We start from the raw sequence: 17,036 nt of genomic DNA, 5'->3' as shown, positions 1-17,036 counted from the left end.
ATTATCATCCTTCATCTTTGACTCTGATTCCAATGCCCACAAAATTACTTTCTGAGTATTCATTTATATTCCCTTATGCCAAAATGCTGGAAGCAAATACCTGAACTGCAAAAGTAATAGTTGTGACTATTCCACTGTAAATTTTAAGATCTTTATTTTTTACCATAACTAATACCACGACACTGTATTGAATTCCTTACAGAAAGATATTAAAATGTGCCATTTTAAGAGCTGAGGGTATTAAGTAAAGTTGATCAGCTTACCTTGGGTCAAGTCAGGTGCTTAAATAAGTCAGGGAAAAGGCTAGAATTTTCTTGTTTCTGTAAAGAATATTTCCTTCAATTAAAAAAAGTTGGATCAGCCAGTTACAAAAGAACAACTATTGTATGATTCTACTCATCTGAAATATCTAGAGCAGTCAAACTCATAGAGATAGAAAGTACAATGATGGTTGCCAGGGACTAGGCGGAGGGGAAGTAGAGAGTTAGGTTAATAGGAACAGAGTTTCAGTTTGGGATGGTGAAAAAGTTCTGGAGATGGATGGTGGAGATGGTTGTACAGCAATCGGAATGTATTTAATGCCACTGAACTGTACGCTTACATGGTTGAAATGGTAACATTTATGTTATGTATATTTTGCCATTATAAAAATGTTATGAGAAAAAAATCATCCTTTTTTAAAAAAGGAAAAGAAAATTACAGCAAACAAGTTACAATCGCTGGCAAAGCACTTCATGAGCCTTGGTCTGCCCATTTATAAAATTGCTTTAGACTTGGAATACATATCTCAAATGACCCTTAAAGTTCAATTATATGTTTGTGCAATTTGGAAGCACTACCTAGAATAGGGGTTGGCAAATTCTATCTGTAATGGGTTAGATGGTAAATATTTTAGGCTTTGTGGACCATATGGTTTTTGTTGTAACTCCACTCCGTCCAATAGGCTAAATCTGCCAAAAACAGGTAGCAAACCAGATTCGGCCCTTGGGGTTTTGTTTGCCAATTCCTTATCTAGAGGATAGATATCTCTGTGAACATGTATAGATGATAGCAATTAAAAGCTTTCCTGTGTCCCAGGGTTGAAAACGTCCACAATTCCCAAAACATCTTGTTTTAGTGTAACACCTTAATTTTGTGATTTCTATTTTCCAGGCAATGAGTAGAACACAATGGCTTAACTACCAAAAAGTGGTGGTGGTATCATCACCATCACCACCACCATCACTGTTATCAAATAGCTCAGAGTCTGAAACTATATTTTATTTTTTGTAAAGGGTTGCCACAATCTGATCTTTCTCCTGTATCATAATGGAGAAAGTCTACCAACAAAGAGAAAAGGAATTTCTAATAAAAATATTCTTTCCTATTTGCTAAAGAGCATATTTTGTCTTTCACCTCTGACTTCAAGACACCATACAGTCCCAGTGACATTTAAAGAGGAAGTATTTCTCCATTCTACCTGGGATTCTAGAGTGCTGATCTAAGAGAAAACATAGGGCTTCAAGGGGTAAACTTCACTTAAGTCACCATAACTTAGGTCCATTCACTACTATACTCCTAAATTATAAAAAAGAGGCTTTGATATTAGATCATTTGAATACTGGCATTTTAATTTACTAAATTAAGAAAACTGTAGAAAAATCCAAAGAAGAGAGGTAATTACATGGACCCAGTTGTGCTTTCAAAAGATAAGGTTTGTTAAGAATTGTTGTTCTTGATTTGAACAACTTACAGGGGTACTTCACCCACTAAAAATTTTAGAAGGATGATGCTTATCAAAAACACTGACAAGGAAGTTAATTGGAACTTGATAGTTATAAATTAGTATATCACCATTTCCTTTATAGTATTTCCTGAACAATTTATTCTTTAATCATTTTTTACCAATGAGGTCTGAAGTTTCAAGTGTAGTACTCATTTCTCTGGAAAAGGAATTTCTGTAATTAGAAACTTAATTTATAAGCATAGGCATGAATTCTTACATGAAGGCTTTATGCTATGTAAGTTACTTTAGAAGTACTCAACAATAAACTAGTCATTAATAAAACCAAGTAAATTGAATTTAACTTTTAAAAGTTGACATGTGTGATATTAATACCCATATTCAACAACCATGTGGATGTTTCACACTTCTGTACTTGGTTCATTAACTTCATTACTTTAATGAACTTTAATATGCCACATTAAACAAAAACCCTCAACACATATGTAAAGTATTACATGCTACATATTACACACACATAGTCTATTCTAAATGCCTGTGATAGGTTGAACTAGGTCTCTCAAAAACACATGTTGAAATCCTAACCCCTGAAACCTGTGAGTGTGACTTTATTCGGGAAATAAATTCTTGAAAGACAGGATGAAGTTACAATGAGGTCATACCAGAGTAGCTGGGCATTGAATCCAAAGGGCTAGTGTCCTTATAAGAACAGGAGACAGCCAGGAATACCATGATGCACAGCAAAGAGGGCCATATGATGATACAGGCAGAGAGTGGGGAAGCAGCACCAGAACTACATGTGGTAGGGGAATGGAAATTCCCTCCAGGGAGGTTTCTGCCAGAAGAGAGAACCACAGCTCAACTACCTCTTGATTAAAGAATTTGTGGAAACTGATCAAATTTAGGATCATGGCTATGGGAGATGGGAGGGAATTTGTCCAGGCACATACATAAGAATAAAACAACCCCCCCCCCCCCGCAAAAAAAAAAAAAAAACCTCCAGCAATATTGAGAACCCAGCTGAATTGGATAATGTTTCTAGTGGTAATGATCTGCAGAGAGCCATGCTGGTAGAAAAGCAGCAGAAATGGATAAATGGACTGGCCAGAAGGATAAAGGATTGTGGATACAGTGGGTAGAAAAAAGGAGCTAAGAGAAAAGTCAGGATGACAATGACATTGGGGTCTGAAGAAGACTAGGAAGAGAAGGGATCCAGAGAGAAGTTGACTGAACTACACAGAAAGGGAGGGGTAGTGAATTCCCATTTTTATTAATGTAATTTTCAAGTATAGAAGCCAGAATATGCTTATTTTAAAATCAATTTATATTGTACTTAATTCTAGACATTCTTTTGGCTCCCTTCAAAGGAATCTGATACAGGTTAATACTTACAATACCTGGCATAGGACTACTCTGTGCTACACATAAAGAGTTACAGAGATTACTTGATACATACTTAAACATATACATATATACACACATATGCATAGTATATATTAAAAACTTCACAGATGAAGGACTAGAGAGATGTACTTCTTTAAACATACAGTCACACTGTTTTTAGTTGATTATCTCTTTTATGTTTTACAAGGCACTAATTAACGACCGTTGATATCAGTACATGCATGGCATTATACCTGGAGCGCTATACCAGAACTTTTAGCATTTATAAGCTTTGATGCTTGAAACCATTTTTAAATTGCACATAAGAATACTCCATACCAGATATGGAAATATCTGAAATATTCAGAGTCAAAATATACACAGGTAGCACTTAGGAAGTAAAACTGTGATAAACAAAAATGTACATATTTTGTATTGTTATCCTTTGAGGATGCTGTTTCTTCACAAAGCATAATGCTCATGCTATAAATTTTTTTCATACAACTTTCCACCATGAAGATAGGACTGAAGTGCAGCTTATTCATATTTTTATAAAGACAAGCTTATTAAAAATTCAAACTTCCTACTAGATGAATTAAACTTACTTCTAGCTAAAAATCCTATAGCTCAAAGAAAAAAAAAACTTCAAGAAAAAGTATGAAACAGATTCCTGTTTTTATAGACAGTACGGGTTTCCAATTTCTTGTCCACCCAAAGTGTAAGTACAACAAACAGAATTAGCACACTCGAATTATTGAAGTTAGGTACTGTAATTCTTGTAGGGGATATTCAGAGTTATTTTTCATTTTCATTTATTCAGATTCAATTATCTATCTTATCCTTGTCAACATAGCAGCCTCTGCATATACAATATAAAATATTAACTAAAAAAAAGAGCAAGTAAATAAACTTCCAGTTCCTTCTGGCTCAAACAATTCACTTCCTCCAACTGACCAGCATTAAGTTCTCTGTGGCTATTAAGGAACACTGGCAATTACTCTTACCAAATCATTTCTGATGACTATCAAGCATGATTATTTCTAAATTCTGTGAAATGGAGATGTAGTGGAAACAGAATGGCTTTTTGCAACACATCTCCCTGTACCCTTTCCTGTGCCTTCCTGTAGAGGCTGGAAATTGTGGCAATACTTCTAAAATTTTGTCTTCAACTCCATCCAGGCAAAAGGCATCTCTGCAAAGCCTCCTCAAGCTTCAATCAGCTTATCTGAATCAAAGCTTTCTAAGGCATAGCTGCCACTCTTTATCTCCCTTGCTAATAACTAATGATGCAACGAGGCTTACCAAGTATCCAGAATGATGCCAAGCAGTCTGTGTAGTTATTATTTCTTATACTCAAAACAGCAACCCTGTGAGATAAATAAATTCACTGTCCTCATTTTACAAATGTGGAAACAGTGGCACGGGGTTTATGGCATAATGAGAATCACAAAGCTCAGGAAGGATGGAGGCAGGAGTGGAACCCAGAGGAGCAGCTGCAAGACTGTCCTGGTGCTGCTCAACCACCTTCCAGACTACTTTACTCTGTGGCAGCATAATGCCTCCGGGATTTAGTACCAGGCAAATCTTACCACCTAATCTCCACTCTTTCCAACATAGAACCCCTATACCACAACTGGACCAAGCTCTCACTGACCCACAAAAGTGATGTGAATGCCAACCTCTAACCTTTGGTTATGCTGCTCACCACTAAATGAAATGCTCTCCCTCTTTCTCCTCCTTTTTCCCAACCATTAAGGCCAATTTTAATCATAATTTTTTCCAAATTGTTCCTTCTTCCAACTCTTCCACCTCACTGGAGTCTCTCTTTTCTGAAAACTGCTGGAAACCCATGTATCTGGTATTCAGCTAGTTTAGTATTATTAGTATTTATGTTTTGTGTTTATGTAGTCTATCAGGTAAGATGGCGGACAACCTGAAGGTGGGGACAGATAGGGCCCAGTATAGGTCTGTGAACCTAGCAGATGCTTAGTAAATGTTGGCTGAATTTATAATAACCTCTCTAGCAAAATATAGTAAGTAAAATTAATGCAGCTCACTGTCATAAAGTAACACTCTAAGAAATCATCTCAAGGCTTTTTGGGTAAAATTAAAGGCACATATAACTTTCAGGGTATTCTTCAACCTAACAACCAATTCCTCCAGCTAATCACATCAAGTAAGTAGGCATTCCCTTGTTTGGATACAGCAAGTCAGGCTATGCATATATGTGTGCATCAACAGCCAGGGACAGACATTTGAGCACTGTTCAAATACAGCACTGGAAATATAATGAGGGATCCAAGTGTGTTGGAATTAAAATGATGTTTTGGAAAAGCTGGTAAGTTGGGAAATGAAAATAAAAGGCACTCAGTTGCTTTTTAGCTTTGGATCATTTAACAAGCACCTCCAGTACCTACACGTTAGGTATAACACTCTTTTGCATACTGTGAAGGATGCCGCCATAAGTCCTGCTGAGTTTTCTTTCTTGTATGTGTGTGAGGCAGCTCACCTATCTGATAATTTTTCAATGTTAGAATAAGATGTTCTTCTACATTTGAATGAGAGAATAGATGAAACTTTCCTCTTACTTTACTACCATCACCAGAGTTCACATGGTTGTGAGAGGTTAAAAAGATCTGAGTCAGAATCTGAAACATTTCTGATTTTCAGGGATTTTTTTTAAAAGAGTAACTCACAGGAGAGAGAAAAGGAGAAGCCAAACAGCAGAAAGCAGGTGTGGTCTAACTGGTACCAGGTGTCTAGCACTTGAGGCACTGAAGCAGCCTTTCTGCTTTCCACCAGGCCTTGGCACCCAGCCATGACCAAGCCCCTGCATACCCTAGTAGTGGCCTGCACAGAGCACAGTTCTTCTGGCCCTGAGCTTCTATAGCAACCCCTGAACCTCTGAGGGACAATCATCTATTACCAGGCTAAACCAATTACACAGCTTGATATAAGAAATCTTAAGGTTGCATCCTCTAACAAAGAAAACATAAAAGGTATTTACTTGTTTATGTGTCTTACTAGATTTCCAGGTTAGCTTTCAGAAGTATGTAATACTATCATAGCGTGGCGGTATTAATCCCCCTCTGTAACACATGTTACTTAGAGAGGGGAAATAAAATCCCTTCTAAACCCACCTAATTCAATGAACATATTATTATGTGCCATGACAAAGAAAGTGATCACAAGGGCTATAGCATTTTCTGTTAGAGATGGAGGCTCTAGGAGCACACAGATTCTTTGCAACAAAGTTGAGAGTGCGTGGCATCCCTTCACAGGGAAGTTGGAGCTAAAAGCACTGATTGGGACATATGAACTTGTGAATCATTCATAAGTCAAACTTGCCCAAGCTTTACTTTAGTCTAATACTATTATCAGCTATGTATTCAAATGCCAGAAACAGCAGAAGATACAAATGGTAGAGATTAAAAACAAACATCCAAACAAACAGAAACAAAACATTCATTTTAGAAACCCTCTGGATTCTGTTAAATGCGCTGGTACGTGCCCATGGGTTCCACACTCACTTATTTCCCAATGCTAAATAGTAGCACAAACAGTCCATACTAGATGTCCTCTGATTTCTGATGCTCCCTCTACTCCATACAGGGATTCCCTCAGCTATACAGCTTTCTACTTCTATAGGGAAGATCCCATCCATTCTTAATAGGCTGAAGTAAGGGGAAATAGAAAAGTCAGATGGCAGATGAGTAAATGAAATTATGCCAAGGGAGAAAAAAAGGATTACTGATAAAAATGTAAACAGATTAGACAAGATGACTAAGCAATATGAAATTCCATGTACATTTGAAATTTTTATGTATGTAGTGCTCGTAAACTGCAGATGGCCACTGTGCCAACACCAATCTGTCTAAAAATGACTTTAAGGGGAAAAGGAAACTATTTGACCAAAGCCACTGAAATCTGCCAATATGCCAATAACAGGAAACTCATAACTTCTGTGGAGCAAAATAAATAAATAAATAAATAAATGAACATTTATTTTTTGAGAAGAGCTCAAACCGCCTAACTTATTTGATATCAATAAAGTTAGGTCTAACAGCAGATTTCTGCCAGAAAGTGCCAGAAATCCTCCACTGAGGTTGTCACTATTTCCCCTGATCCCAGTTATTGGAGCTGAAGACAGCTTTCCGAAAGGTCAGGATTTCTAGAGAAATGCAAAAGTAAGCATGAATGAGGGGAATACAGTGTTCCACATCATCATGATGTCTGGGAATCAAGTAGCTGTTGTGTAGCTCTTCACTCCCCATGCCTACCAGAGCTCATACACTCTTTAATCAGTCTCTTCCATGTTAACAAGGTGAATTTTCATACTAACACAGGTAGAACAAGATGTATTTTAAGTCTTCCAGATCAGGGATCCCTGGGTGGCGCAGCGGTTTGGCGCCTGCCTTTGGCCCAGGGCGCGATCCTGGAGACCCCGGGATCGAATCCCACGTCGGGCTCCCGGTGCATGGAGCCTGCTTCTCCCTCTGCCTATGTCTCTGCTTCTCTCTCTCTCTCTCTGACTATCATAAACAAATAAAAAAAAGAGTCTTTAAGTCTTCCAGATCAGCCTACAGACTCCTACACCTTTGCTACTTTACCTGCCATCCACAAACCATCAGCATCAGCATCACCAGGGAGCTTGTTAGGAATGCAGAATCTGGGGCCCCAAGTGATTTGTATGCAATTAAAATTTCAGAAGTGCTGTGAATTTACTAAAAATGTTTCTTACTCTTGGAATTAGGTATTTCTCTCCCCAGATGTTAGGCCAATTCTAGGACAATCTGAACATTAAAATGAATGATAGTAATAGATTATAACACACTGAATCAAGAAAGAACCCATGAATCCATATTTGTAATAAGGAAATAAACAAGTAGGTAAAGTGGAAGCCCTTCTTTACAATGGAATTTACAATGGAATATACAATGGGATTTACAATTTATAAATATATAAGGAACAAAAGAGCCAGAAAATGACCATTTTGCAACCACCACTACTGTAATGGATTCAGTTAAGAATCTCCAGAGATCCTAAAACCATTAGGTGAAAGTTTGTTTAGGAATAGGATATTTACGTAGTTTTGCAGTATCTCTCTGCAGATTACTTCTGAATTACAAAGGGAAAAAAGTATTTTTGCAGTGGAGAAATCTGTTAGACATTACCCAAACGTGATCAAATTTAATATCATTAGTAATGGGACCACCTAACATCATGTACCTGCTGAGGTAATACACTCAGGAGGATACACTATCACCTGCATAGTACTTCTGCCAAAAATGCATAATCTGATTCTAATTATCAGGAAATATAAAATAAGCCCACATTGAGGGACATTTTACAAAACAAATGGCTGTACTTTTTAAAAATGTTAAAGTCATGAAAGACAAGAAAACTGAGAAAGGTTAAAGAAGCTCCATAACTCAATGTAATCTGTGATTTGATACTGTTTCCTGGATTAAAACTTCTTTCCTGTTATATTTATACTGTTCTAAAGGACATCATTGAGACAGGTCTACACATTCTAGATAATACTACTATATCAATATTACAGTCCTGAATATGGTAACTGTATCTCCTTTTTAGGTGATACAAACTGAAGCATTTAGAGGTGAAAGGTCATATCTGCAACTTTTTCTTTTTCTTTCTTTTATTTTTCTTTTTTTGCAACTTTTTCTTAAATACTAAGTAGTTCCGAGAGAACTGTAATTATGTATGTAGAGATATAAAGAAAATATGGCAAAATGTTAACAAATGGTAAATCTAAGTGAAAAGTATATGGATGTTCACTGAACTACTTTTTGGTAGTTTTCAAATTTGTCAAAATAGAAAGAGATAGAAAAAAAAAACACTGAAAGGAAAATAATGCAATCACAAATGGTCCCCATACCACTAACCTCCTAGTAGAAGAATATGGAATACCATCATTAACTGCACCGTTTCCCCACCCAAAGTGGTCTTGAAACTGAATATAATGAAATGAAATGGCAGGCTGAAAAAAAATCCTCTTTAAAAGATTTCTAGGAGGCTCCTGGGTGGCTCAGTTGGTAAAATGCCTGCCTTTGGCTCCTGTCACAATCCCAGAATTCTGGGATCAAGTCCCACGTTAGGCTTCCTGCTCAGCGGTTAGTCGGCTTCTCCCTCTACCCTTCCCACCTGCTCATGATCTCTTTCTCTCTCTCAAATAAATAATCTTAAAAAAAAAAGATTTTTAGGAAAAAGCACTTTTTTGGGCTAACAGCCCATACTTTGAAAAAAGACCTCATAATTCTTCCACAATGTGCCATGGCCTTTGTCACAAAAAAATAGAAAAGTGAAGCAGACAAAGACCCCGTTCTGGAGCACACATCTGAGTATAAGGAGACAGACAATTAACAAGTAATGACAGGTAATAATGAAGTGCTATGAAGAAAAATAAAGCTGAGATGGACTGTCAAAGTACTGTTTAAAACAGGATGGTCACTGCACCCCAATGTTTATAACAGCAATGTCCACAATAGCCAAACTGTGGAAGGAGCCTCAATGTCCTTCGACAGATGAATGGATAAAGAAGATGTGGTCTAAATATACAATGGAATATTACTCAGCCATCAGAAGGGATGATGGCTGAGTAATGTTAGCAAACCTAACATTTGCTTGGATGTGGAAAGAACTGGAGCGTATTATGCTGAGTGAAGTAAGTCAATCAGAAAGAAAGACCATCAACATATTGTTTCACTCATATGTGCAATGTAAGAAATAGTGAAAGGGATTATATGGGCCAGGAATGGATGCTGTATTTTGTCAAATGCTTTCTCTGCATCTATTGAGAGGATCATATGGTTCTTGTTTTTTCTCTTGCTGATGTGATCAATCACATTGATTGCTTTATGAGTGTTGAACCAGCCTTGCATCCTGGGGATAAATCCCACTTGGTCATGATGAATAATCTTCTTGATGTATTTGTTGGATCCTATTGGCTAGTATCTTGTTGAGAATTTTTGAATCTGTGTTCACCAGGGATATTGGTCTATAATTCTCCTTTTTGGTAGGGTCTTTGTCTGGTTTTGGAATTAAGGTGATGCTGGCTTCATAGAACGAGTTTGGAAGTACCCCATCTTTTTCTATATTTCTGAACAGCTTTAGTAGAATAGGTATGGTCTCTTGAGAGTGTAGGGATAGAGGGAACATTCCTCAGCATCTTAAAAGTCATCTACAAAAAGCCCACAGCAAATATCATTCTCAATGGGGAAACACTGGGAGCCTTTCCTCTAAGATCAGGAACAAGACAGGGATGTCCACTCTCACCACTGCTATTCAACATAGTACTAGAAGTCCCAGCTTCAGCAGTCAGACCACAAAAAGAAATAAAAGGCATTCAAATTGGCAAAGAAGAAGTCAAACTCTCTCTCTCTTTGCAGATGACATGATACTCTACATAGAAAACCCAAAAAGACTCCACCCCAAGATTGCTGGAACTCATACAGCAGTTCAGCAGTGTGGCAGGATACAAAATCAATGCCCAAAAATCAGTGGCATTTCTATACACTAACAATGAGACTGAAGAAAGAGAAATTAAGGAGTCAATCCCATTTACAATTGCACCCAAAAGCATAAGATACCTAGGAATAAACCTAACCAAAGAGGTAAAGGATCTATACCCTAAAAACTACAGAACACTTCTGAAAGAAACTGAGGAAGACACAAAGAGATGGAAAAAATATTCCATGCTCATGGATTGGCAGAATTAATATTGTGAAAATGTCAATGTTACCCAGGGCAATTTACACGTTTAATGCAATCCCTATCAAAATACCAGGGAACAGAAATACAGGGAACAGAAAGTTGGAACAAATCATTTTAAGATTTTTGTGGAATCAGAAAAGACCCCGAATAGCCAGGGGAATATTAAAAAAGAAAACCATAGCTGGGGCATCACAATGCCAGATTTCAGGTGGTACTACAAAGCTATGGTCATCAAGACAGTGTGGTACTGGCACAAAAACAGACATATATATATATCAATGGAACAGAATAGAGAATCCAGAAGTGGACCCTCAACTTTATGGTCAACTAATATTCGACAAAGCAGGAAAGACTATCCACTGGAAAAAAGACAGTCTCTTCAAAAAATGGTGCTGGGAAAACTGGACATCCACATGCAGAAGAATGAAACTAGACCATTCTCTTACACCATACACAAAGATAAACTCAAAATGGATGAAAGATCTAAATATGAGACAAGATTCCATCAAAATCCTAGAGGAGAACACAGGCAACACCCTTTTTGAACTTGGCCACAGCAACTTCTTGCAAGATACATCCACGAAGGCAAGAGAAACAAAAACAAAAATGAATCACTGGGACTTCTTCAAGATAAGAAGCTTCTGCACAGCAAAAGAAACAGTCAACAAAACTAAAAGACAACCTACAGAATGGGAGAAGATATTTGCAAATGATCTATCAGATAAAGGACTAGTATCCAAGATTTATAAAAAACTTATTAAACTCAACAGCAAAGAAACAAACAATACAATCATGAAATGGGCAAAAGACATGAACAGAAATCTCACAGAGGAAGACATAGACATGGCCAACAAGCACATGAGAAAATGCTCCACATCACTTGTCACCAGGGAAATACAAATCAAAACCACAATGAGATACCACCTCACACCAGTGAGAATGGGGAAAATTAACAAGGCAGGAAACCACAAATGTTGGAGAGGATGTGGAGAAAGGGGAACCCTCTTGCACTGTTGGTGGGAATGTGAACTGGTGCAGCCACTCTGGAAAACTGTGTGGAGGTTCCTCAAAGAGTTAAAAATAGACCTGCCCTATGACCCAGCAATTGCACTGTTAGGGATTTACCCCAAAGATACAGATGCAATGAAACGCCGGGACACCTGCACCCCGATGTTTCTAGCAGCAATGTCCACAATAGCCAAACTGTGGAATGAGCCTCGGTGTCCATCAAAAGATGAATGGATAAAGAAGATGTGGTTTATGTATACAATGGGATATTACTCAGCCATTAGAAAGGACAAATGCCCACCATTTGCTTTGATGTGGAGGGACCTGGAGGGTATTATGCTGAGTGAAATAAGTCAATCGGAGAAGGACAAACATTATATGGTCTCATTCATTTGGGGAATATAAAAATTAGTGAAAGGGAATAAAGGGAAAGGAGAGAAAATGAGTGAAAATATCAGTGAGGGTGACAAAACATGATAGACACCAGCTCTGGGAAATGAGCAATGGGTAGTGGAAGCGGAAGTGGGTGGGGTTGGGGTGACTGGGTGATGGGCACTGAGGGGGGCACTTGGCAGAATGAGCACCGGGTGTTATACTATATGTAGGCAAATTGAACTCCAATAATTTTTTTTAAAGGATTATATGGGAAAGGAGGGGAACTGAGTGGGAAAAATTAGAGAAGGAGACAAACCATGAGAGACTCCTAACTCTAGGAAACAAAAGAAGAGTTGTGGAAGGGGAGGTGGGTGCGGGGTTGGGGTAACTGGGTTAATGGGCAATAAGGAGGGCACTGGACAGGATGAGCACTGGGTGTTATACTATATGTTGGCAAATCGAACTTCAATTAAAAAAAAAAAAAAAACCAGGGTGGTCAGAGAAGGACCACAGCCAGGTCACAGTGAGCAGAGACCTGAGTGATGTGAGAGGCTAACCTGTGTGAGTAACTTGGGTAAGAGCATCCAGGCAGAGAGCACAGTGTGTGCAAAGTCATGGAGGCACAATCACAATGCTGGTAAGGAGACCGTAAAAGATGAGATCAGAGGTCAGTATCCCTCACAGGCCAGTATCGAGGCTTTCTTGTTTAGTCTGATAAACTGATTGCTATCTCTCACCTTTCCCATCTGTCCAATAAATGTCTCATGCACTCTGGACAGCCATCTATACAGTACCCTAAGGAAGGGACCATGGTGGGGAAGCTTAGGAGTTTGCTTTGCTCAGTGTATGAAGCTCTGTGCAAGCCTCCCCTCTCCATCTTGTGTGATTTTTTCTGCTTTCAAGGAAATAATCTCTAATTCCTTTCTCCCTTCCACTCTCTGTTAACCCTCAAAGGTCTCCTATATGTTCTCTTTGGGTTGAGAGGTTAAAAGAAAATATGAGCCCTATCATAGCTGAGAAGCTTAAGAGTTATATTTATAATCTCCAGTGCTGGTTTTCACAGAAGTCATCAACTCTTCCTGGATGTGCAGTTTTGAAGGAGACTGGAGCACAGTAACACACTAGTGCCATTAGCATAAAAAAGTCTTTGAACATGTCCAGGAAATGCCTCAGAAAACTGTACCTACCTCTCCATTTTCCTTTAACCGAGTCTGTTGTTTTGTTTGTTTTTAAAGTTCTGCTGTTAAGCTACTTGAAGACCAAGATCACCCTATTCACTCTTTTATCCCTTTTATTCCTAGTGACAAGCCCAAAATCTGCTATATAAAAGTTCTTCTATAAATATCTGTGGAACTATTTTATAGGTAAAAGATTAAAAGGCCAATTTCATGTTAAGCTTGGTATGAGGGTTGCCAAAATATTAATATTATACCTTTCATCTCTATTAACTGTAAATATATCATAAACTATTCAGATGTGGTCTGATGCGGTGCAAGCTGCTTGGCACATACTAGGGACTTGACAGGCACTTGATGGATGGAGGGATGGTTAGATGGGTGACCAACCACACATCAGTTAGGAAATGTGAAATCCATTATTTATAATATTTATAAGAAACTTTTTAGATGAAAAAAATGTACCTTGAGTTTGGTTCATGACAATCAGTTTATAAATTAACTTTGGATATAATAGTGTCACTTGTAATATAGCTATCTGGAACTACAGGTATGTTTTTACTCACACCCTGTTGGTGAGGGCTGATTCAGGGAGGGGTGGCAGATATTCGCTTTATGTAATTTGGAAATTCAGAAAATAGAAAATTAATTCAATAATATCCTTTCAAACTGGGAGCAACTGTGCTCAAAAATGGATGACACAGAAAATCAAGGAGATGAAGATTTTGTTCAATTTAGTGACTCTAGTGAGAGAAATAAATTTGATGCTTTAAAAATGAGTATATTTACAGATCTAATCTCACTGGGTTAGAAGGGTGAGGACACTAAACCTGTATTACACATAGTTTGATTTGCTCACAAAATTTTAAGGAGTTGTTTATATAAAAATTACAAATTTAATACACAATATATTCAATTATATATGTGTATATCTATATTCAATTTAAATACACTGAAAACATGCTTTGAATTTTACAAAAATCTTCATTTTTGGCATTTTGTGAGAAAGAAGCTAAAACCTGAACACTTAGGAAACTTTTAACACTGTGCCCAGATATAGACAGTGTATTATGTTTCTTAAACTTGGTGGCCTACATGGCACTAAATCAAGAAGCAAAAGTACTCATTTTCAGAACAAGACACTGAGACAGTTAAAGTGGGGAAGGAATTAGAGAAAGAGGAAAGAGAAAAAGGACACAGCAACCATGAATTGGGAGCAGAGGATCTTCTGTTATACACAACTAACTGCTTTTATTCTCTGAGCTATCCCTCCTAGCATTTTGGGGGCTCTCATGTTTATCATCTTCCAAGACTTTTGAGAACCAAAGGTTTGTCTGGATAGAAATGACTCTACCATTTCCCATCCATTTATTCCCCATCATGGTAATTTCCAAACTAGCTAATTAAACAACAACAACCAACACTGCAGAGAATGAGTTTGAGAGAGAAGAAAACAAGAGAACTTGAGGGATATGCTGTGTCTCTTCTTACCACTGGGGAAAGCCCTGAACTAAATCTCTAGCCACATTCAACATTCTAAATCATCTGTCTGTGATCAAGTGCTAAAGTGCTCCTTGTTTCATAACAGAGTGAAGGCAAGCATGTAGTCACTCACTCACCCCAGAAATATGGGGTGGGCCTACTGTACTGCCTGAACACATTGTGAATTAAGCAGACCTGTCCTTGTGGAACTTCCATTCCAAGAGAATTAAGTATGAAATTATCTATCAGGTAAATATTAGTTAAGGTATCTAAGACAGTTGAAAGCAAACTTCTAACAAAAGGAAGAGAGACTCATATAAGAAGTCTTTCATGAAAATCTTAGGATCACATAACTTTTTTTTTAATTTTTTATTTATTTATTTATGATAGTCACAGAGAGAGAGAGAGAGGCAGAGACACAGGCAGAGGGAGAAGCAGGCTCCATGCACCGGGAGCCCGACGTGGGATTCGATCCCGGGTCTCCAGAGGATCACATAACTTTAACAATTCAAGCAACCTTAAAGGTCACAAGTTAAATTTATGATCCAATGCTGGGATCTTGTCTTAAGATGTCTCTAATAAATACCTCTCTTCCCTATCACAAGATTTGTCAGAATATTGTATGATGAGTAAAGAATGGGCAGAAATGTATGCAAATTAAATATTATACTCATAATTCTAAAACATTTCTTTATAAAAGCAGGTAAAACATTCTTTAAATTGTATCACTATCTCACTTGTAGTTCTGGTTACATAAACTGGAACATTTTTACAATTTTTGATGTCATGCTTCACAAACTCAATCAACTACAACAAATAGCAATGAGTTATACAATCACATGAAAACCGTGTAAAAGTGTTATATTAGCTTACACACATTTCAGAAATGTGGGTCTTACTGAAATCATTAGGTTCACAATTAAACCTAGCTTAAAAGACTCAGGTTAAAAAAACTTTTTAAAAAGATTTTTATTCATTTATTCATGGGAGACACACAGAGAGGCAGAGACAAAGGCATAGGGAGAAGTGGGCTCCCTGCGGGCAGGGACTTGGATCTCCAGGATCATGCCCTGAGCTAAAAGCAGATGCTCAACCACTGAGCCACCCAGGCATCCCAAGGTTTAAATTTTTTAACTACCTATACTTGCTTCTGTTCTTCACAGAATGCCTAAATAAATAAATAAATAAATAACCAATCTATAAAATATATTTCAATTTTGAAATCACAATGAAAAGTAAACAACTATGTTAGGGAAAGTAGAAAAGGATAAGAAAGGAAATTTCCATTAATAGATTGTTGGGATATAGTTTTTAAGAAGTTAAAAATGTGCCTCTTATGCAGATAAAAATTGAGTACATATCAAATATTTATTTAAATCATTAATGAGAAAACTAGCAGAATGATACATCTGGTTCACTGAGTACAGGAAAGACTGAAGAATATATAGTCAATGAAAGAATACAATAAGCTTAAAAAAGTAGACAGTTTAAATATAGAACTGGTTAATGTCCTATAGGTCAATAAAACTCTAAACTTTGGGGGGGTATCTTCTTCATCAGACAGAAATAATCTGCAAGTTATCTACAATTAACATCTAATTTATAAAATCTGTGTCTCAATCAATAGCAAATAGTAAGTTAAATAAAGGTCCTTTCCCTAGAGAATAACATGGTCCTTGGCTGGGTATGTCTGATAATGCTCCACCATAACATTGCAAGGACATGCCTTATTCTCAAGCACTGGCTAATTTTTCTTAACAGCTGACTGCAAAAAAAACCTTGGCTATACAAAACCCTCGTGCATGAGTTAGTCTTGATAGTGGCATACTCTATAGCCCTAATAAAGCTCTTAAAATGCTGAGTACCAAGGCGTACACTGGTGGCTGGTGGCCGGCTCTATATTGTATTACTGTTATAGTATCCCTCATCCAGAACCTTAATAATTAATAATAATGATGGCTATAACACAATGTTCCAGATACCATGCTGAAGGCTTTACAAATTTTATCCTATTTTCTCTTCACATCAATCCTGTGAACTAGTTTGTATTATTAGTCCCACTTCTCAGATGAATAAACTGAATCACAGAGAATTAGTGAACTTTCCCCAAATCACAGTGGTGGTGGTAGTCAAATCCAGCTTATTTAGCTTGACAG

The 17,036-nt window shown here is 37.4% G+C and overlaps 1 protein-coding gene across 3 annotated transcripts in view; it reads right to left on the bottom strand.

Moving 5' to 3' along the window:
• PCGF5 (polycomb group ring finger 5) overlaps window positions 1–17,036 on the bottom strand; it is a 120,100-nt gene that overhangs the window by 77,439 nt on the left and 25,625 nt on the right. The window lies entirely within an intron of this gene.

This window comes from Nyctereutes procyonoides, unplaced genomic scaffold (assembly GCF_905146905.1).
Source record: "Nyctereutes procyonoides isolate TBG_1078 unplaced genomic scaffold, NYPRO_anot_genome, whole genome shotgun sequence".
NCBI lineage: Eukaryota > Metazoa > Chordata > Mammalia > Carnivora > Canidae > Nyctereutes > Nyctereutes procyonoides.
The sequence above is the reverse complement of the archived record's forward strand: the minus strand, read 5'-3'. Positions and strand labels throughout refer to the sequence as shown.